General features: G+C 43.6%; 1 pseudogene; it reads left to right on the top strand.

The window, feature by feature from the left end:
- The first annotated feature begins 19,013 nt into the window (after positions 1-19,013).
- Positions 19,014-20,008, top strand: LOC138510889 (4-galactosyl-N-acetylglucosaminide 3-alpha-L-fucosyltransferase FUT5-like; annotated as a pseudogene).
- Positions 20,009-23,593: the final 3,585 nt, after the last annotated feature.

Here is a 23,593-nt window from a genome sequence, read left to right as displayed (position 1 = left end):
CATTGTACATGTATAGGTAAGAATGCAATACATTTATGGGCTATCCTTACCCACTAATTCCAAACATGTCGGCAAGTAAGTGTGAGCAAACACATAACATTGTTAATATACATAGTAGAAAGACGTCTGTTTACTGCAGCAACCTTTTTACTATCTGTACTATTGTTATGTTTCAGCCAACACTAACTTGCAGACATGTTTGGAAGGTTTAAGGTAAACATGGTGATTTGTGGGGTGTGTGTCGTCTTGCAAAAGGGTTAGGGATGAGCTAAGGTGAAAGGAAAGGGGGTGAGCTAATGTGTGAGGGTTTATATAGGGGTGAGCATCATAGGCATTGGTGTGCTATGGTGTGTTGAGATAGGCAGGCGTGAGCTAGGAATTGTGGGTTGGTGGGGATAGGATGTGATGAGCTAGGCGGGGTGGGTGTGGGTAGGTAGGGGTGAGGTAGAGTAGCTGGGTAGAGGATAGGTCCAGTAGGGTGAATCATCATAGGTGATGTAGGGAGGTTGTATGTAGGGGTCGAATGAAGTGTGTGAGATGGAGGTGTATTTGTGGGTAGATTTGGTGAGGCGGGGTGCTCCATGGGGTTAGGGGTGGATTTGGCGGATCGTATGCATTGGGTAAGAGTTCAGTGTGGTAACATAATTTTGGATAGGTATGAGGGGAGTACTTGGAGTAGACTAGTGTCTTATTGTGGGTCATGTGTCCCTTCCATAACTCTCCCTTCTTCCGCTGAGTGAAACCGTACCAATTCGCAGAGTTACCCCCAGCATAGAAACAACGGACTTGAATGATTTCCATCACCAAAGTAAACAAATAACCTGTCCATTTGGGGCAGTGAAGATGTGTAGGGGCAGAGTGTGTGAGGTGTGTTACAGTGCATGTGAGTAAAGTAATAAGGATGGGTAGAGTAGTAAGGTGGGGCAGTGGTGTGGGTAGTGTAGTGGAGTGGCATTGTGGGTTGGAGTAGTGGGGGTTAGAGAAGTAGGGTAAAATAGTGGGTTAAAAGTGGGAGGGTGAAAAGTGGAATGTGTAGACTGAGATAGAGTGGGGTGAGGATGGGGTGGAGTGGGATGGGATGGGTTTGAGTGTGTGGGTCAAGAGGATATGGTAGGATAGTGGGGTGACAAAGTGGGAAGTTGGTGTTGTGGGGGATGAGCAGGTAGCACCGTGAGGTAGAATTAGATGTTTGTTGAGTGGGTGAGGTAGATTTGGAGTAGGTGGATGTGGTAGAGCAGTTGGGTGAGGGCACTGTAGGTTATGGGTAGTGTGGGCTGGGTAGGGGTAGAGTGTGGTGTGTGATGTTAGAGCAGAGTAGGTGGGTGTAGAGTGTAATGAAATTGAATGAGGCAAGTGTGGTGCCAGATGCAGTAGGATGTGTGTGGGTAGGAGTATAGTGGATCGGGCCAGAGTGTAGTGGGATCGAATATTGTCTGGAAGGTAGAGATGGGTAGAGGGGGATTGTTGGGTAAAGTGGGGGTGGGGTAGAGGCAAATCTGTGTGTGGTAGAGTAAAGTGCATGGAGGCAGAGTGGGCTCAGTGGTCGGGTAACTTTGAAGTAGGGTGTGTAGGGGTCGAGTGTGATGAGTCAGGGGTTAGAGTTAGTAGGGCTAAGGTGGTTTGGGTCGGGAGTGGGGAGAGTTTAGGGTTCAATTGGTTTGCTAGAGTAGTGGTGTGTGGTAGACAGGGTGGGTGTATAGTGGTTAGGGATAGATTGGCAATTCTAATAGGGTGGAGTGAAGTGGTGGCAAAGTGAATGGGTGTGAGTTTTATTTGTTAATTGGTGCAGTGTAGTGGGGTGTGGGGTGCCTGGGCAGAGTAGTGGGTTGGGGTAGAGTAGGTAGAGGGGTGGGTAGTGGGGTTTTCTATAATACTTAGGTTACGGTAGTGTGATGTGGGAGTAGAGTGGGGTTATAATAAAGTGGGTGGTGGTTGAGTGGGTTGAATGGGTAGAGTGGGGTGAACTATGTTGGGGCGAGAGTATAGTGAGTTGAGATATGAGTAGGTATTGAGTATTGGGGTGGGGTATATTGGAGTGGCACATTAGGGTAGAGTAGTGGTGTTGGTAGAGGAGCAGGTTAGAGCAGTTGTGTGGGGTAGAGTAAGATTGGGACAGTATAGTGGGGAGTGGTAGAGAGGGTAGTGAGGGTAGTTTGGGAAGAGTGGGTGAGTGTAGAATGGGTAGAGTGGGTGGGGCTAACATGGGTAAAGGTGGGTTGGGGTAGAGTGAAGGGAAGTGGGTAGAGTGGGTGGGATATAGTAGTGGATTGGAGTAGAGTATTGTTGAGTGGTGGTAGAGGAGTAAGAGCAGTGGGGTGGTTAGAGTAGTGGGGTAGTGTGGTGGGTAGATTGGTTAGGGGTAGAGTGCACAGGGTTAGAGTAGTGGACTGGGATAGAGTTGTGGAGTTGGAATAAAGTGAAGCGGATGTGGGGTCGAATTTGAGTGTATAGAGTGGAGTGGATGTAGAAGGGGTGCAGTGTAGAGTGGGGTCGGTGTAGGTGGGTAGGAGTAGGGTCTGGAAGAAGCATGGGGGACAGATGAAGGGAATACAATTTACAAAGCAGGCCAAGATCATCTGCCGGCATGCCTGGAGAACTTGAGGTGTTTATTTATTTATTTGTATTTATTTTGTCATTTGTATAGCGCATCGAACCCCGGGGCATCTGGTTGCTGGTTTACAAAAAGGCAGTGATACAGGCATAAGGTGATTACAAACAAAGGTGATACATACAAGCATCCATATGTCAGAGTGTCTATTCATGTGAAGGTAGTCCATGTTACGTGCTTATTATGTTCTGCAAACTCTGCTAGGTTAGTAGATCTGGAGTGAAGAGACCAGAAGTAGGCTTCTGATCTTAGAGTTAGATGCAGGGCGTTCCAGTGTTTAACAGCAACCACTGGGAAGCTGCTGCCCCCAACTTTCTGCCGTTTGTATCTTGGAACTGTAAGTAGGTGCAAGCGGGCAGCCTGCATGAGTCTAATGATTTGGGATTTGGAGAATTTTCCAGACAAGTATATCATGGCAGTGTTTGACAAACATTTGAGGGTCAGAGAAAGGGCTTTGAACATAATGCGTTCGTGGACAGGAAGCCAGTGGGTATTCCGTTTAGCTGTGAAGATGTGGTCTATTTTGGGAATGATTAGAGCGGCTCTTAGGGCATTGTTCTGTATGACCTGTAGTTTAAGATTGCTTGTATTGGAGCCTGCAAAAAGGGCATTGCAGTAGTCAATCCTGGAGAATATAAGGGCTCTAGAAATTGTGATGCAGCTATCAGAGGTCCGGAATGGTCTGCAGGTGTTGATAAGTTTAGAGATATATGCTGCTGCAGATGCAATAGCATTTACCTGTCTCGTTAGGGATAATGCAGAGTCAAAAAACAGTGACGATGCTCCCGTCAATGGTAAAGGATTTGTAGGATCCCTTACATTTGTTTAGCCAATTTCATGTGCCTATAAGGAGCAGCTCAGTTTTCTCATCAGTGTTGAGGAGAGAAATCTCTCTCTTTTTGTGGGCTGTCAGTTTGCGCCACACAGCAGTGCTGTTGCTTGAGCTGGGAAACAGCAGTGCAACCATACCTTTACTGGAGCTGCCGGTGGCTGTGCCTCTGCAAGGGCTACAAAGGAAGGAAGATCACTGCACTTTACACCTCCTCGTATGAAAGCCCATGCACACCGCTTCAGGTCTTTGAGCTTCTGAGTAGAAGAAATCCATTTAGATTAGCAACTAGCGAGTGACACTGCAATAAGACCCAGAGAGACTCAGAGATTTCTTTTTGATTTGAGAACACATGATGGCATTGGGACCTTTTTGAGTTGCCAAACTTCTACATAGCCACAGCGGGATCTTGTATATTAATCCTTGTGATTCGTCCTTTGTGGGGTCCACTTGCCTTTGTGATGGTAGGTATCTGACATACAGGAGCGGATACGTTTTGGTGGCTGAAGTTGACTGAAATTCAGGTACTGCTGGAACTCTTAGAAAATGTGTGCATTTTGAATTTGGAGGTTAATCATGCATTTAATGTGATTACATGTAATTGAAGAATAGGAAGGTAGACATTAGTTCACTCTTCAGGTTACAGATGTGTAATGGGATCTGTTTCTGCCCATCTGGTCTAGATGGTACCTGTCCACTATGTAGGAGCTAAAGCATCATATACCTGGGTTGCCAAAATACATACATTCTTATAGCCAGTATTCTTGTAATCACTTGGTGATGCACAGAATGAAAGTCAAGAGTGAGGTCGCACATAGCTAGTTCGCAGCAGTCACCCTTCTCCATTAGGAGGTGTGCATTGTCAATGACATGCATGTCGGCAGCTGCAGAGCAGTATCTAGTTCCTAATAAAGGTTTAGGTCTTAAATGTATAGGTCTGACTGGTATGTTTTTTTTTCTCATTAAAAATAAGATATTTCCCTTTTTGGCAAACTTTGCTATGAAGTATAGGTGTTCTGATTTGCAACGTTGCCTTTGTTGGGCATTTGCTCCTTCAGTGGGGGAAGGATTTTGCTTACTTTACTGCATCACGAAAGATGCCTTTAGTGAGGAGACACAGATGTGGGGTGGATGAATTTCCAGAGATCGTCTTGCTGAAAGTGACTTGCAATTTGACATGTTCTTGAATGCTGGCATTAAAGGCTTGCAGCTTAATTTCTCAAGTTAAACAGTACTGCATTTTGTCAATTTCCAAGTGTCCCATGATGTGTGGATGGTAGGTGCTAATGAAAGTGCATTGTTTCATTTTCTTGATTTTATCTATTTTGTTGATTTTATCTATTTAGAAGTGATTGATTATCTTTAATTTTTTCCAGGATTTGTGATATTTCCAGGTCTGGTGAGTGGTTGTTGGTATTATTGTCAGAATTGAGTAGAGCTGTGCCTTTGTGTGAGGTTTTAGAAATTAACAATAATTAGTACCCAGGACAATGAGCGTGTAATAAACAAGCTCATTCGCCCTTGCCCGGATGTTACCAGTCCAACAATTCCTTTGTCGCTGCACAAAGTCCCTTCTCCCCATTCCATGGTGGCGATCTTTTTTGTAACTATGGGCCCCTGGGCATTAGCTGATGCACCCCGGGTCCGGGTTTATTGCTTAAGTAGGATTTTATCTTTTGGATCTTACATTAGCTGGGAGATTTCAGTTTGATGAGGTCTTCAAGAAACTGAGAGTTTCTCCATTCATTTTATTGTTTGAAAACGCTGCATTGAATTGTCTGAAAATGCTGTTATTAAGTCGAGGGTTTGTCTCTGTTGTGTTGCATCTTCAGTGGAGTACATATAGGCCATGTTCCCCAGCAGGTGGTTTAGATCTCTAGTGTAATGCACTTGTGTTCGGTTGCAGGCCACTGCATGTGAGGTAGCATTATCTTCAACTAGAATCAGGAGCACATTTTTTAAAGTAGCAATGATGAGACTTCATTGGTTACTTTAAGTGGAAGTAGGAAGATAGTGTGTGCTACAACTTGATGTGTTAGTGTGACCAGCCCAGTCTGGGGGGAGAGGTGGGAATCATTAGATATCTGAGGGTGTGGTGTATACCAAGTAGGTTAAAGTTACTTTTCTTATTGAGTGTAGAATATGTGACCAGCTGTTTGGTGTTCAGTGTGTAGTGGCTGTGAAAGAGTTTTTTTGATGTGAGATACATTGACCCACTCAGCAGAATTCCCTTTCATAGCCAAGCTGCACTTCAGCAGTCAACAGCAAAATGGCTGTGCTGGCTCCTTTGAGCACCATTGCCTCGCATCAAAACTGCATTTTTCAGCTAGAAAATGATGGCTGCACTGTATTGCCAAGCACCCATTGGGCAAGTTGAAACAGGGAGCACACAGAGAAAGGATGCCAGCATGTTTTTGTGTGTCCACCAAATAATCACATTGAAAAGCTGCGCGGCTCTGCTGCTTGCTAAAAAGTACCCATTGAAAAAGAGAATATTTCACATTGAAAAGGATGCTGCGAGTGAGACCCTGCCATGCCTATCCATATTTAGATTGTGCTCCAGCAAAATAGAGCATTATCCCTGAATGACAAGCTGTGTCAGACAGATCTGGAAAATCAACAGAAACTTTACTTTCTCCATACGGAAAAACGCTTGACATTTGGGCTACAAAATGTCAAAAATCAATGCTTCAAAAGAAAGAAACCCGAGCTCTGTACATATGTCAATTTCAGTGGACTTGTGTCTTGAACAGATTGCTGTATAAGAGAAACTGACTAGGGCAGCAAAACCATGTTGGGAATTCAGATGGAAGAGGAAACCTTTTGAAAGGGACATCCCAGAAGACTTCACCACGTGTTAAAATATGCTTTTTCAAATAAGAAAAATACATGTTTTAAAAGGGTAATGTTGGATAAGGCACTGCCCTTGCTTAGCAATATAAAAGAGGTTTTGCTGGGAAACATATATGTGATGTTTTATTTCAACAGTCTTGCTTCTGATTCAGAACAAAATAAAATAAAATAAAGAAATAAATGTATTGGCTGTACTGGAAAATTAGCCAAACAGGGTTGCTACTATGGCTAAAGGGACATGTGGGGGCTGTCAACAGGAGTGACCTTCCCCCAACAGGAGCCACAATGGATTTCTGGAGCACCCACATGTTAATTGTGCCCTTTGAAACTCTGAATAGACCAAGAGGCAGCTTATCACATGCTCGTCAGACTTCTGTCTGTGCTCCAGGTTGACACAGTAGATTCTGGGACATCTAAGTGTGACTTTTGGAAAAACACCTCCCCTCAACTTCTACTGGGGAGCTTCAAAGCCAACTCCAGAGCAGCCTTGTAAGCTATGCCCTTATTTGGAAGACAAAGCTGGCCATCTGGCTCCAAAGGCTATTTCATGATTACATTTCGGGACTCTTTATCTCCGAAATTGGACAATGCAGAAATACAATGAGGAAACTGTATATTATGCCACTTTGAAATTAAATACTCAGATGCCTTATGATAATATGTACACATGTATAAAGTTAACGAATTGTAGCTAAAATCATTTTCATTGAAAATGACAAAAGATTATTAGACGGACGAAACAAAGTCTTACAAACTTGAGTTGGACTGCCATGCTCTGTGTGAAATATGTATTCTGCCTATGTAATTTGCAAAAAGGCCCCAACTGTATAAATGTGTGTGACCTATCCGATTATTGGTGGTAGATCTAGATTAGTTCTGTCCAACAATAAATCCTGTGAGGTCACCCGCCTTAGAAATAAGGGGTGGGAGCTCACAGGAGGACACTCTCTCCAGAATTTCCAGTGCCTGCGTATCAAGACCTTCCAGATCCACCTATGCAAGATTCCAGACTCTATTGCCAGGCCAACGTATAGCTGACCCTATCACAGCAAGTCCATTGATCCAGAAACCCCACTAAAAAATCCCAATAACAAGGGAGAAAAGCTGTGGTACCTTTTGGGAGTATCCTGTGACCAGACCAGCTTTTTACCCACTACCTACATGCCCGCTGTACCCTTGCCAGCCAGTGACCAGACTTACCCAGTTGCTTGCTGTTAGGAGAGTCACCATCCTGTGACCAGAGCCCTTTGAGTCTAGAATCCGGTTGGCTGTCCCAAATCCCAAACTCAAGTGCAGATTGTGAGTATTTCCCCATCCCATAGCAACACCTAGCCTATCCCATTTTGACTCTTTGTCTTTGTCATACTGTCTAAGTAATCCTATCCATATTCTGGTAACTTGTTTAAGACTGTTAGAATTCTTTGTGCATCCTGTCTTTATTTCCTGGTGTTAGCACCATCCTTTCATTCACCCTATCTTGTAACTCCTTAGCAATATTTTGATTAAGTAAATCATTTCTTCCTAAAGAAAAGAGGCACACTACCTGGAGGGTTACTACCGCAGCATCACTTTTCTATTCACAGGTGGTGTTCCCCTTTTCTAGCCATTAAATCTAGTATAAGTGAAATTTGTCTTTTTCTTTCCCAACCAATTTTCTCTTTTAATTGCTTTATTTTCCTAAAACCGAGTCCACTTCCACCTTGAAAATCTCCCCCAGTTATTCAGCTAGAGTCACTCTTTCACTGCTATATTATCCTTGTGATGTGCACCTATTCCCCAGCCTAAAAAATGTATTCTGATTCTGTTTATTTCACCCATTTTTTTAAAAACCTTTTTGATATTTACAACTGAAAAAAGTGTAAAATGCAACTTTTCCACATGTGATTTTGACTGCAGTGGGTTCTCACTTTCAAATTGCTTTTGTACTCTATGGGCCTCATTACGACCCTGGCGGTAAGGGGTTAACGCCAGCGTTAGCTGCGCCGACCCCTTACCGCCAATTACGAGGTCCCTCAGCGCCATGGCGCTTTTAACACCTGCTTTTAGCAGGTGTTAAAATCCATGGCGCTAAGGGACCATGGAGTTAATTACGCCACCGTAATTTACGGTGGCGTAATTAACGCCTTCCCCACTCCCATTATGCCCTATGGGGCAAAAATGGGAATGGGGAAGGGTAAATGGGGATTGGGGACTTACCGCCCCGCCGACCTCGGAATGGGGCGGTAAGTCCGCCAACCACCATGGCGTAAACGTAGTTTACGCCATGGTGGTAAAGTCACGGCCCAGGCGGTAACTTACCGCCTGGGTCGTAATGAGGCCCTATGCCTTTTGTGATACCTAGCCTTATAGTTGCTAGTGATATGACATCCCTGATACTGTGGTAAAACATATGTACATCATTATTTCACCACACATATAATAAATTATTTGTCAAATTCCGAGTGTCATTTCATGCAATTGCAAAGGATTTTGAAATCTGCATTGCCTCTTATTTTGTGAGGGAAGGTCGGATTTTGTTTCTGTTTGCTGCCTAATAACATTGACTCCTTGCTGCTCCTTTTTATCCACTCAAAATTCATTGGAGTTTGAGGGAACATTTCAGGGGGAAATCTTAACTCGGGTGCTATCTATACTAATTGAAAAAGTGCTCCTATTCATATGTGCTTTGGATATGTTTTGTAGAAGGTTAACCTTCTTTCAGTAGTTTTCATTGTAATTATAACCCCACTGGTGATTGCTGCCCAATATGAAAATTGTGTGATTTTCTTTGAAATTAAAATAAATAAATATTGTATTACCACCCACCGGCCTGATTGATGGTCCATTGTGACCCGGGGTATTTGTAAAAGGGGGTGTGAGACAGTTTGGGTACCAGCTCAATTCGAATTAGTTGAAAATAAAGAAAAAGCATTCCTATAGAGCGCTACATCCTAGGTTAAGACCAAGTGTACTGGTCCGGTGTGTGATGCCCGATTGGAATCTTTCACAAATTGGGGGCTCCGGCCAGGAATTGGGATTATTTGTTTGTTTGTTTATTTATTTGATCCAAACCCTCAGGTAGCTGGGCGCAGCATTACAAGTATACTTAAAGCTTAGTTACAGAGTAAATACGTAGATACAAGAAAATACAGAAGAATACAAATAATTACTGTAGCATAGATAGCAAGGGACTAGTGGTCACATGTCGAGATAGTATAGTTGCTGTCAACTAGAGCAGTAGTAGTAAATAAATTGAAAGCGGAGATGCCTGACAGGCATTAGGTAGCAAATAGAATCATAGTCTAGGCTAAGCAGTTAATTGCAGCACGTTAGGAGTCATTGGATGGTACCCAGGTAAGGACTTTCCGTCTAAATCTGGAATACAGTTGGTCTGTTCTGAGCTCTAGTGGGAGTGCATTCCAAGATTGCGTGGCTATAACCGGGAAGCTGGATCCACCTGCTGTGGTACATTTAAATCTGGGGATCTCTAGGGTATAACCGTTGGCAGATCTCATGGTGCGGGCAGTGTGTCTCTTGTTTATTATTTCAGCGAGAAACAGTGGGGCTATATTGTTCAGACATTTGGACGTGTGTCATGGGTACTAGGTTAGGTGGCACTATTCAGTCAATTACATACCCAGTTCATGATATCAGGAGGAGAAATCAGTCAGGAGCATTATGGGTAAGAGCTTCGAGGGCAAGGTCAGGGTAAATATCCATGTCTCCATTTGGAATCACCTATCCTCCATAGGATAACAATAGACTTCCTGTTCCACTAACATGGATCCCATTTTGTTCCAATCTAGTCTTTCGGGCGAGGCCCTCTATAAAAGCCACGCCCAAAAGAACAAGACTTGCTTCGTGTGTTTTCTGTAGCAGTGAGCACGCACTTACCTGGTTCAGTCTCCAGAGCTCTTCCATGGTTTTCTGCAGACCTGATCCCCGGCAGGATGGCATCCTCGCTTCTTCGAGCTCCGTATCTGCAAGGGAACAACTGAAAGCATTAGCGAACTTCATTTTTTCAACTCACCTGTTTTCTTCCGGCGGACCCGATCATCTCTTCAGCTTCATCTTCACCTCGCGGACCATCTGGCCTTTGCAGTCTGTTGGATTTTCTTTTTCGAAGAGGTATTTCTTGAGTAGACCTGTTAGGAGTTTTAGGGAGAATTCTCTGTTTAGGCTGAATTTCCTAACCTAGTGAGTCCCCCAGCAGCTTTGCTGGATTTCTGGAGTTTGTTTTTTCCATCCTGCCAAGAGTGAGACTCTTTTTCTCCCACTCTTGGACATGAATGTGTGTAATTCCTTTGAATGTCAATGTGTTCTATGGGCTATGGGGTCCTTTACTTCATAGGGTCTCATATGTTTTGCTATGTGTGTTACACCGCACCCTCCGTGCCGTAACACTGGGGCGTCCTAGCGGACCTCCATCATAGACTCCATACCCGGGTCCTGACTACGGTCTCCCCGGGCCTGTAAAGTCACCATTGGCTTTACTAGACCTAAATTTACTAACAGAACTAGTACAAACCACCCTATTGTGGACGTACAAGTAGGGGTAATTCGATTACTCCTAGGTCTGTTATTCGAGGGGGCACTGTCCCGTCCCCACTCGTCGAGTTTTGGCTGGTGGCAGTGGAAACTACTTGTTATGTTCAACCCCGAATATAACCCTATGGGATTTTTCCCATTGTTGGAGATTGATACTTTTTCTCGTTAGTCTCTAACATACCACTGGTCTACTTATCTTAAATAAGTCTATCGGATGGTATTTTCTGCCAGAACTTGGCTTTTTAAAATGGTGTCTGTGTTTGTCTCTTTGACTCCTAAACCAAAGGTTGAGCCCTTTGTTCCACTTTTGGCGGGCTTCTGTACAGAGACCCTCCAAAGTGGTGCCATTCTGTCTGGGTTACCACAGGGGTGTGGGAGGAGGTTTAGGCACCCTGGACCGAGTTGCCTTGCCAACTCCGGTCGCACTCTGGTGTGATTGGCCCAAGTGGTGAGCCTCCCCGCTCACCACTTAGCGTGTGTTGATTGACAGCTAGGCTGAATGAATTGGGGATTTCTGCATAAAAGCAGGGCTTTGGGGACTGGATCTTCAGAAGTTGCCACAGGACCTAAGAATCCGACGAGGGTAAAGCTGAGCCGACCTGCAACGACGACACCTCTGGTGGAGCCCTGCTGAACCGACTCACCACTTGCCGACGACAGAGGAGATCTCCCTGCCGGAGAGTCTCTTCCCCTGACTGGTGGGAACAACCGGTCCCCTTTTGCTTTTTCTTCGCCTGAGGATGCAGTGGTTGAATTGCCCGTGCAGAGCACCTTGGCAACCGGATAGCCACTACCCCGTACCGCAACCAAAAGGTGGTGCCTTGTGATGTAGCACTCCGCGGCTGGTCTCTTCCCTGGTGGTGCAACGATCTTCAACTTTCCTTTGACGGCGAGATCATCTCTTCTCTTGGCAAAGACCGAACGTGCATCCACCACCAGGAACAACTGCCTCCACCGGAGCTGTCTCTCCACAATCAAGGTACTGTGTCCGCCTGGCTTCCCTTGTTGCCGGATAGAGTGAGGTGTCTTAATCCTCACCTCTCCATAGGGTCGCCTTAAGCTTTCTCTAGCGTGTTGTTCTGAACTGGTCCAATCTTCCGATAACAATTTGCTACAAAGACTCGAACGCATTTCCACTAAGATACTTTTTGGGACATATCGCCTTGCCTCTCTCCGAGTGGGCCTGGCCTCTGAACTTTATGATCTACCGTGGTTCTTGTCTTCTTGCCTTGCATGTGTCCGTGAAGTATTGGAACCGTGTTGATTTCGTAACCTGCTTATTTTTCTCTCCCATCCTAACGAATACTAGAGTGCCATCTAGATTGAAGCATACACCTCTGTCTGCAAATAAGTGATGCTGGTAAACCTAGACTTGTCTAACTATTGTTAGGGGGATTGATCTTTTCCTTCGTAGAGTAATTGTAATTGAAGTGTTTGTCGTAATAGTGCCAGAGTGTTTTCTATAGATGTGTCGTTATAAATAAATACCTTTATATCTTTACGTTGAAGCCTTGTTGCGTGTTTGCTTGTCTTACTTTGTAGAATTGCCCTATGTTGTATACTCCACATACTGCCTAACTCTTCTTGAGGGAAGTCTGACTGCTCAGCCACAGCTACCAAGTGAATCTGTGTGGTACAGACTGCTACCAAGTGGGTTTACTGCCAAACACCTGTAGTCCTAAATCTTTTGCAGTGGTCCCAGAGGGAACTGCACAGGTTTCCGCCTAACAAGGAGAAAGACAAGAGAAAGAGGGATTCATTGCTAAAGACAATTCTGGGTCCAAATACCCTAAGGACATATGTTTTCTCTTACCTGCGCCTAGTGAAGTAACTGGGCCACCGAGAACTCTTGGACATTGAACTCTTCGATCCACCACATAGGGGTTCAGTGAAGTAACTGTCCCTGGACTTATTTTGGATCGCCTGAACTTTCCGAAATTTAGGAGGCGGCATCGTTTTCTCTCCGCCGCAACAAACAAGTGGGGATAGTTTCCCTACAGCACAACTGCCATTAGGCCCGCACCATAGCGACCCTGCAGAGCCAGGACGGAGAGCACGCCTTACCAAACTAAGAGGTGAGCCCCTAAACACAGTGCTTAACTCAGGGTGGTTGGGAGGGGGTTTTACCAGGGCCTGGCACAGTTCTAACCCGTCCCTTACCTATCCTTATAGGAAGAACCCCAGGAGAGGGAGATAAGTTGAATTCGGGGAATAGCAGAGCAGAGGTCGAGAGAATCCATCGCTCCCGCAGAGTTTTCAGGTGAGTGTGACAACGTGAGAGAAAGTATTTTAAGGTGGATCCTGTCATTGATGTTGAGCCAGTGGATGTCTCTTCTAAATGTAGAAATGTGCTGTCTATGAGGGATATTTGGAGCAGCTCTGAGGGTATTGTTTTGAAATCTTTGCATTTTGTTAGTGATAGACTTGTTGGCTCCTGCGTACATGGCATTGCAGTAGTCCAATCAAGATATTATGAGGGCATTGGCCAGGGCAATGCAACTAGATTCAGAAAGAAATGGTCTGCAGGCTCGGATCAGTTTACATGTATAAGCGTTTGATGATGATAATGAATTAACTTGCATTTTAAGGTTAAGTGCAGAGTCCAGGTAGAAGCCTAGAGTGTTAACTGCAGGCATTGCTTTGAAGACGTTATTGTCAATGATGAATGAGGCATAGCTGGGGTTAAGTTTTTTAATGGCCGTCTCTGAACCCAAGATCAATAACTCTGTTTTGTCGTCATTCAGGCATAGGCATAGGATGCCATCCATGCCTGAATGAAGAGGTATATCTTATTTACTAAGGCTGAGTCCTCCAGAAAGTTGCCTGAAAGGGGACAGAGAATCTGGGTGTCACTTGCATAATTAGTGAAGGTGACGCCCAGTCTGTCCAACTTGTCAAACAAGGGCTTAGTAAAAAGGTTATACATGGTAGGAGAAACACATGATCCCTGTGGTATGCCACAGGAAAATTGTATGGGTTTGGCGGCTGCTGAAGGGGAGAAGATTCACATTGTATGGTTGGCTAGGAAGGACTGAACCCCTGTTATGGCATCCCTTGAGAAATAGGCAGCCGACCTAAGGTGGTTGCATAAGACTGCTTGGTCCACCAGGTCAAAGGCTGCGGATAGGTCAAGGAGGAGAAGCATACATAGCTGATTTCCCTTTGTCCTTCAACTCGTCAGTTTGGGTCCTGAGGTCTATTAGGGCTGTTTCCGTGCCATGGAGTGGGCAGAAACCAGACTGGTGTGATCCTAATAGGTGGTTGGTTTCTAAATAGTCTTGTATTCGTAGGTATGCAACTCTGTCGATAATTTTGAGTAAGAAGGGGACTGTGGTAATGGGTCTATAGTTGGTCGGATTGGCAGGATCTAATGTTTGTTTTTTGAGCAGTGGGAGCACCCAGGATTCTTTGAGATTGTTGGGCACTGAGTTTGTTTTAAATTAGGCATTGATGAGCTTCGAGATGAAAGTGGCTATCTCTAGTTGCAACCTTTATAATTTGGGCCAGGCAGTTGTCTCCTTTGCAATTAGAAGGTTTTAACAAGAGTATTATTTTTTCTGTCTCATGGATAGAAATGTTCTTGAATCTGAAAGTTAAGGTGGTACTGTCCAGTGTGACAGGTGGGGGTTTCTGCTCAGGTAGGAGCAGTGAAGCTTTCTCTTTAGCTATTTTGAGTTGGAGACAAGAGATTTTATTAGCTAGGGCATTTTGAATGTCCGTACACCATGACTTATCCTTGGGAGTGTTATCGGCCTGAGGTATTCCATTTCCCGAAGGATGGAGAATAGTTCCTTGGTGTCTGACTTTCTGACTTTGCCTTAGATATTCTGTCGTTGAAAAATTCTTTTTAGTATTGATTATCTCATTCTTGTACAGTTTGGAAAGGTTTGTTAGCTTGGCTTTATTCTCGTCAGTGGGAGAATGGCGCCAGGTTGATTGAAGCTTTCTTTTTTGCAGTCTTAATTCTTTAAGTTGGGGTGTGAACCAGGCGTTAAGGTGAGATATCTGTTTGCCTTTGCGGATTTTGACAGGCGCAATAGTGTCCAGATCCTTAGTCATGGCGCTGTTAAAGATCTTCACTAGTGTAGTGGGGGCCGTATTGCAGGCTATGTTTTTGATGGCAGGACCAAGGTTTGGGAGTAGTTTTTCTGCTGTAATGTCCTTTTTGCTTCTAGTCAGGAGTGGAGGTTTCATAACAATGGTTTTAGGGCAGATGAGGTCTAGTATGGCAGAGAAAGTAATTAGATAGTGGTCAGTCCAAGATTGTTTATTTACCTGTGACAGCTTTACACAGCAGGCTAACCTTCAAGGTAGTGATACTTTGCGTGGTTGGAACACTGTGTTACGCTGTAGAAATCCTAAGTATCAGGCCTGTGTATAAGATTAAAGCTAAATCAACCCCAAACTAGACAAAAAGCAACAGAATACAGGTTACCCTTATAGTTAAATAAATTAATAAAGAAAGAACACTTTCCAAAATGACCACAGGAGGGATCAATATGGGTAGGCAGCACCTTCTGCACAAATTATTTGTCTGTGGGGGATGGCCAAGCAAGATGAAAAAGTCTGGCTGGAAGAAATGATGCCGGTCACCGCCATGGGCATGGACAAGTGGCAGGGCAGTAGCCTATTACAACAAGTTTTGAGCGAGTTGTACATGAAAATTAAAGAGGAGCAGATTAAAAATTGTCAGAATCACGGCCTACATGTATCTCCATATGGGAGTGATGCGGGAAAAGCATGAGAAAAAACAACTTTAGCGCAAAATCAATCTGAACTCTTAACTAAAATCCAGACTGAAGTAAAATTAGCAGAACAAAAATTGCAAAAGAGACAGGATTCTGAGGAGGAATCTGGAAATGACATTAAACAGCTAAAATGGACTTGGCCCTACAACGCCAGAATAATTCAGGCACTTAGGCCCAAATAAATGCCTCAAGAATGGAATGTCAGGAAAAGGTTGACTCTCTGCAAGAGAGTCAACAGAAACTAATTCAACAACTAAAATATAATAAAGTTTGCTCAGAACAAATTACCGTGTTACAGAAGCAGATTGAAAAAGCGGAAGAGGAAAATAATAAATTAATAATGAGAGAACTCCACTCTCAATCAGCATTTGATGAAGAGCGCCAGAAATTAGGCACCATAACACAACAAAGGGATGACCTGGCTGAACAAAGGGGCGCTCTGTATCAGGAGAAAGAGGCCCTATACTAGGGAATATGCAGTTTAAAAAACTATCTGGAGAGAAGGGAGTCAGTCCTCCAGGGACTGGCTGGCATAAAAGAAGAATGTGATTAATTAATGGGACATAGGAGACAAATGGAACTCGCGTTAGAGGAGGCCATAGAGGCTCTAAATGTGCAGAAAAGGGAGGTGTTACTCCTGCAACAGAAATTGTATCATTGTTCCCAAACCATACAGACAGCGCAAAGAGACAATGAGGCCCTCTGTGAGGAGAAAGAGGGGCTCCACCAGCAGGGGGCAGCTCAAGAATGGGTCATAGAGGCCAGTAAATCCCTGATAGCTGAGCAAAAGTCTCAGATCTTTGCCTATTATCAAGAGAAGGAGAAACTAGTGAGGTTGGAGAAAGAGGGTGCTAGATTTAATCCAAACTGGAGGGACCCCGAACAATTAGTGAGGGACAGGGTAACGCCTGATCATAGTAAGATGACCTCTGTACTAAAGGACCCAAACCCCTTTAATACTGTGTACACTGCTGTAAGGGATTTCAATCAGGCACACACACAGGTCTCGCCTAGCATGTAGTGCGCAATGAAACCCTTATTTTATTTTTGTCTATAAATACAATATTCGGAATGATATACCACTCATATCACACCTGTCTCAAAATACCCTCCAAGTCACATGGAACCAGGAATGAGGGTAGTTTGTAAAGGTAAATATTTATTTTTTTTATTTAATACTCAAATCACACATAAGTTTAATATATATAGATATGGGACAGGAATAACCTACCGGTGACAATACAATTCAGAAAATAAGCAAAGCAATTGAATTCACTTATAATGATGCAGAGTAAAAAACACAAGAAAAAGAACAGTTTTGTTTTGTGCACAGATAGCATTTAGGTTAATAGTTCCCCCTGCAAAGTACTGAAATACAAATGAGCAATCCTACAGAGATGCAAGTAATCTGCAGGTATTCAGGAATGAAAGACAAGGTCTAGAGTTTAAATACAATCTTCCCTCCCTCAACAAAAGAGAAAACCATTTTGGCAAATGACACTTTTAAACTGACAAGTGACAATTGATTCATAAAATAATGCAAAAGGGGGCAAAAATGCTTAAATGGATAGAATTTCTGAGGAAAGCTGCACTGAACAGGTCCTAACACACATGAGCTATGATATAAACAACAGTACACAGTTTAGATCAGAATGGGATGGAAGAAGCACTTTGAAATGGGACAAAGACACGTGTAAACTTTTGAACTTTGCAAATTTGCTGCAAACTTTTACTGTGCGATATTGGGGATAAACGGGTCAAATACACTGTTCTGCAATTTAGTTGTGGATGTAGTTAAGGGTCTTAGGTATCAGTGAGAGTTCAAAATTCGTTTCTATCTTTAAAATGGAAGAAATTATGGTTTCAGTGAGAGGCGTTTTTGCAAAATAGGTGCAAAAATGGAAAACAGAAATTCGATTTTAAAATGACAGATAGGCTTTCTTATACTATATTAAGGACTATGAAAAAAAGAATGCCACACAGGGATCAGTTATTCAGGTGTGATACTCTAGTTTCCGTTCTGTATGGGAATTACTTTAATTAATCAAAATCACTAAGGAGTTATGGTTTTGTAAAGTCAGCACAAGAAGGATTCGAACGATACTAGGGTTCTGAATTTAAAGATGGGATGGGTTGAGATTGGGATAATACAATGCAGATATGCTATGGGTCACTGTTCTTCCTATTCATACTTACAGTCCTTTGTAATTAAATTGGACCGTCAGTTCTGGTCATTGGATTGGATCAGGTCTAGTGGCCTGCAGGGCACCTCTGGAGGGATTGGATCAGTGGCGTGGTTCTGGTCAATTTTTGGACTGCACCTCAGACTGGATTTGGATGGGTCCTTCTTGTTACTGGGCACAGCAGATTACCGGATGCAAGTTTCAAGCCGTAATGGTAGCAAGCCAAGCTGAATCAGAATTATTCTTTTGAGCTTTGGAGGTTTGCAATTGGGTCAAGCTAGCAAGAGTTCAGGAATGCTAAGTCTGGATTCTGCAAAGAAATCTGGATCTTCAAAGAGTTCTGGAGTCAGCTACAAGATGAAGAGTTCTGGACCAAGGTGCTGCGCGGGAATCTGGATGTGTTTCTTGAAACCATTTTATGTGTAGTGAAACTCCTATATTTATACTGTCAAATGCCATTCCCCAGTTTCTGGTGAGGGCAGAATTTCAGAAACACACCCCCACGGCTGTGAGTGGCTGCAGGCCCATGCTTTGTCCTGGTTGGCAGTCAGAACAGAGCTGTCATTTTATGATGCGATTTAGGAACTCCCACCTTGATTTTTACCAAAACATAACTTTTGCACAAATGTACATTTCTAACATGATGTACCCTAATAAAATTGGACCCATATATTTCATATTTGATTGTCTACATGCAGCACGATGGCGGTAGCTTGAGGCTTGCTGGTTGTTAGCTTTGTAGGCAGTTGTGGATCGAGGAACTCGACTAGCTCGAGAATATCATTTAAGGCAGACGGCAGCAGGTGCTTGTTGTTGCACTTCTCCCTGTCTCTTCAATGGGTTTGAGTTTTCCTTTAAGCAGGACAGCCAGGGGCTGTGTGTTCCATGCAGCTGCCTCATCCTTGGTTTTGGGTTCAGAGACATTCTGACACTCCCTGTCTAAGGAGCTTGCTGCAGAGCCTAGCAGGTCACGCTATGTCATGGCTGGACGCCGGTTCTGAAGCAGCTGGAGGGGCTTCTGAGTTATTTTCTCCGTCTGTTCCCTGGCACAAGTTAAGGGGAGGGATCTTGCTTCCCACTTTGAATGTCCTTCAAATATTAACTAATGCATGATCTCGTGAGGATATGTTTGGTTGCATTTTGTATAATAAAGTTGATATCGTTCTCCTTTTTCCAGAGCGCTGGATGCAATATGAAGACCCATGCTCTCAAGACATTTCTCTTCACTACAATCCTGGCTTGTCTTGGTTATTTTGCCTATTTCACATGATAAGACAAGTCAAATGAAGTCAGTTTACGCCATTGCCTTCCACCCAAAGCCATTTCCAGAGACTGAGACTCCACCCCTTCCCGCTGCTGATAACAAGACACGCAAACTGATAATCTTGCTCTGGACGTGGCCTCGTGGTTACAAGTTCCCACTGGGCGTATTCTTGGCAAAGTATGGCATTGATGGCTGTCACCTGACAGCAAACCGGAGCTGGTATGAGAACGCTGATGCAGTCGTCATCCAACACAGCGATGTTAGTTCTAACATATCTCTGCTTCCTTCACAGACAAGGCCATCAAACCAGCTTTGGGTATGGTTCAACATGGAGCCCCTATCCATCTAAGTAATCTACATATAATGGACAACCTGATCAACCTTACCATATCCTACCGGCAGGTCTTGGACATCTTCTCCCCAAATGGCTAGTTCGAGAATCTCAGTGAGACAGAGAATTTTACAATACCAAAAAAAACTAAAGTCGTATCATGGCTGATCAGTAATTGGAAGCCACAGGACAAGAGAGTGCAGTACTATGAGGAACTTAAGAAGCACATACCTATTGATGTCTTTGGGAGAGGACACTTGGCGGTTCCAGATGGAAAGATTTTGCCCACAATCAGCCAGTACAAGTTCTACTTGGCCTTTGAGAACTGCCAGCATAGGGACTACATCACTGAGAAGCTATGGAGGAATTCATTGGTTTCAATGACGGTGCCTGTGGTCTTAGGTCAACCGCGTGAGAATTATGAACTCTTCCTACCTGCAGACTCCTTCATTCATATCGATGATTTCCCCTCTGCCAAAGAAATAGCCACATACCTTCTGCAGCTCGACGCAGATGAGGAGCAGTACCGCCGCTGCTTTCACTGGAGGTTCAGTCGGGTAGTCAGGATCCACTCATGGGTCACACATTATTGTAAACTCTACAAAGAAATGCATCAGACGTTGAAGCACAGAACTGTGCCCAGCATTGAAAAGTGTTTTCTTTAAATGACACTCTTGGTTGTCCAACTCCACGTCTCAAGGGCCAGATCCATGGCTGATTTTCAGGATAGCTCCATTAAAATTCATGAGAGAAATTTGCATACAATTATTCTAAATGTTTGCAATTGTTTCCATTTCTTTTTAAGATTCTCGATAAAGTGGCTTATGTTCAACTATTGGCTCACTTAAGAAATGGTAACATCCTGAATAAGAGACAGTCTGGTTTTTGGGAAAAACATGGCACAGAGTCCGCTTTGTTGGATTTAAAATTTAGGCTCCTTAGACACATGGATGAAGGCGACCCCAGAATGCGGATGCTGTTGGACCTATCCGCCGCCTTCGACCTGGTAGACCACACGTTATTGGTCTCCAGGTTGAGGGAGGTGGCGGGTTTCTCGTCATCGGCGGCTGATTGGGTCACCTCTTTTTTGAAAGATTGTCACTGGAGAGTGAGCAGCAACTTAGCTGATGCCAATATCAAGGAGCTGATGCAAGGGGTTCCTCAGGGAGCCTGTCTCTCCTATTTTCTATAATCTCTTTATGGTACCGTTTCTTGATTTCCTGGATATTAACAACATTGAGTTTACTAATTACGCCGATGATACTCAGTGTATCATACCAATCTCTGTTGTCTTGTCAGATGATGAACTTAACATCAACATAATTTACCTGCTTATTCAAAGTTGGATGTGTTCTAATGGCTTGGCCCTTAACACAAGTAAGACAGAGCTTATGCTTGTGGGTACTGTCCCCAAAATCCGTAAACTTGAAGATCAATACTCCAAAGTGGTTATTGATGAATGTGTTATAGTGGTCAAGAAGAAAGTCAAGACTTTGGGCATTTATCTTGCCAGTAATCTTAATATGAAAGCACAGGTCGGTAGTCTGGTGGCTTCATCCTCTTACTATATCAAATTACACTCTCATGCTCGACCATTTCTCTCCCATAATAGTAGGGAAACACTTGCCAGAGCACTGATTATCTCCATGCTTGATTATTGTAGCAGCTTGTTAATTGGTCTCTGAAATGGTGAACTTAATAGACTACAGGTTGTGCAGAATAATGCTGTTAGGGTTGTCTTGGGCAAGAAAAGGTCTGATCATATTTCTGAGGCGAGAAGGGAACTCCATTGGCTCCCTATTAGGGAACGTTTCCTCTTCCGGCTCCTATCTATCTCTTTTAATTGCTTGAAACTCTCAGGCCCTAGTTATCTCAGTGAGGAACTACTAACTAAAGTGAGTAAACATAATCTCAGATCCAACAACCAATATCATCTCAATAGCATGTTGCCCAGTTATATAGACCATTTGTTTGTCAGCACCCTTAAGCCTTCGGGTCAGTGGTTTCTGCGCTATACAAGTGTAAAATAAATAAATAAATGTGTGCTCATGCATATTAATGAAGAATATCCAGAAACCCTGTCAGGATTCCGGCCCTCAAGGCCTGGAGTTGGACAACCTTGCAGGATCACACCCTTCATTGATGGTCTATGATGTGGTCTCCAAGTCCAGATCACAACAATGAAATCTATGCCATAGTTTGTAGATATCCACAGAAAACCAATTGCACTACAGTCATTTCAATGGGAATCATTTGCATCATTAGCGGTTTATCCCTAATAAATGTTTATGTTGTGGCTCTTAGGGGCTGGACCTGGAGACTCCTTATCTATGAGAAGTTATCATCTAAAATTCACGTAGCCTGTGCATGCAAATAATTCCACCCAAAACACACTTTCACAGAAATTGTATCATCATGAATTTTGAAAATCACTTGCGAGATTCCCTCGATTGAAGACCATTTGGACTTCCACCTACATAAGTACAATGGGTAATTATATTTTAGAGAATAGCACCTTACTCGATCACGTAAGCCTCTCCTTCTTTACGCAGATTTACATTACTTTGAGGCATATGTGTGATTTTGAGTAAGTGGATTGGTTTGTTCTCTCCGTCGATGTGTGTGATTTGTCTTCATTGTGTGTCAGTCGTGGTCACTTATTCTGTTCTGCTGCATTGCTGCCCCCCGTTCCCCATGTGACCTGTCCTGCACCCATAACCCATCTTCTCATGTGTTCTGTGGCATTCTGTGACCCCTTACTGCTGCTTTGATTCCCGCATTCTATAAACATCCAGTATATCATGCATTTTCTCTCTCCGCACCTTAGGCTTGTTTCCTGCTTTCTAGCTTCCTCTTCCTTTGTCAACATCTTGTCTTATTTCCTTATGTTGTGGCCTTGACTGCAGCAATCACCTGAGAGTTCAGCAGGGAAAACACCAAGAGCTGATTATCACAGGAAAATCCAGATATTTGGTAACATCAAAGGTCTAGAGTAATTTGAAGAGTGCTGTTGGCCATGAGTCACTTTATGTGTCACCAATGTCATGGTAATGTAAAGGTATCTTAAATAATATATATGTTTCCAGCCTCAGTCACCTTATTAGTTATACATATTGACCTGGCTGTCATACAATGGAGGGGTTGTAGTTTGCAACAGGCAGCAATGGAGAGAGTTATTTTTCTCACAAGACCGCGTGATGAGCAATGACCCAACCCAAAAGCCCGGTGTCTGCAGCTGCATCACTTTGAACTACAGCTGCAACTATCCTGCAACATTGATTATCCTGGAAAGGGATGATGGGAGTTGTCGTCCAAAACATCTGAAGAACCAAATATTTCAGACCTATGCTATGCATTAGCCATGTGAGATTTTGCGCGACACCTGTGTTGCATGACTTGTGTCTCTTGAACTTCTCCTAAACTATGTCCCTGAATTGCCAAACCCATGCCCCATTCTAAACGTGTAATACTGAGCCTTACATGGTGTGCCATTTCTTTTCCTGCTTCAAAGGTAGGAAATGGTCTTCTTTTCTCGCTGCACCAGATGGTCATTGATTGTTTGCTATTTTGTTCCTCAACAACGCAATATTAAGCAATTCTATTGCCATTCCTACCCAGTTCCTGCCTTTCTACGCACAAAACACCTCCTTGTGGGAACTCTTTGAAATCACTTTATTCATGCATTGACATCAAACTTTGTAATCGAAATGCCTGCCCGTGTTTTTTCAAAGCAGTCGTCTAAGAGGTAATCACTTAATTAGTGTTGTAAAGACGCTACAGGTGTAATACAAATGTCATAACATGCTCTGCCTTTAGCCATTCAATTTCCAAGCACCATGTAGCTGAGGTACTCCCACCATTTTGTGGATGCTTCCATCAATGAACAGTACATCCTATTATGGCAGTTCCGAGCAAATGCCTTTCAGTTGCCTACACAAAAGCCCAAACTGTTAGCGTTGCTTTTTTTTTTTGGGTGTGGCTGACCTGGGCCGTTGGCGTGCTGAGCAGCCCATCCTCAATACGTTTCCTTTATGTGTACTCTACTGTATGCTTAGCGATCAGCTTAGCGATCAGCTGGCCGCTTTTCACCTGGGTGAACCCATTCTATATATACACGTTTATTAGTTCCCTTTAAGTTTGCTCTAGTTTCGAGAGGATAGCTCCCTTTAAGTTTGCTCTAGTTTCGAGAGGATAGCTCAGGGACAATGTGCTCACCTTGGAAGCAAGACGACACAGTGCAACACAGGTTT

This window comes from Ambystoma mexicanum, chromosome 6p, assembly GCF_040938575.1.
Source record: "Ambystoma mexicanum isolate Mex_15411 chromosome 6p, UKY_AmexF1_1, whole genome shotgun sequence".
NCBI classification, from domain to species: domain Eukaryota; kingdom Metazoa; phylum Chordata; class Amphibia; order Caudata; family Ambystomatidae; genus Ambystoma; species Ambystoma mexicanum.
Note: the sequence above shows the minus strand (reverse complement) of the source record. Positions and strands in the feature narration are given on the sequence as shown.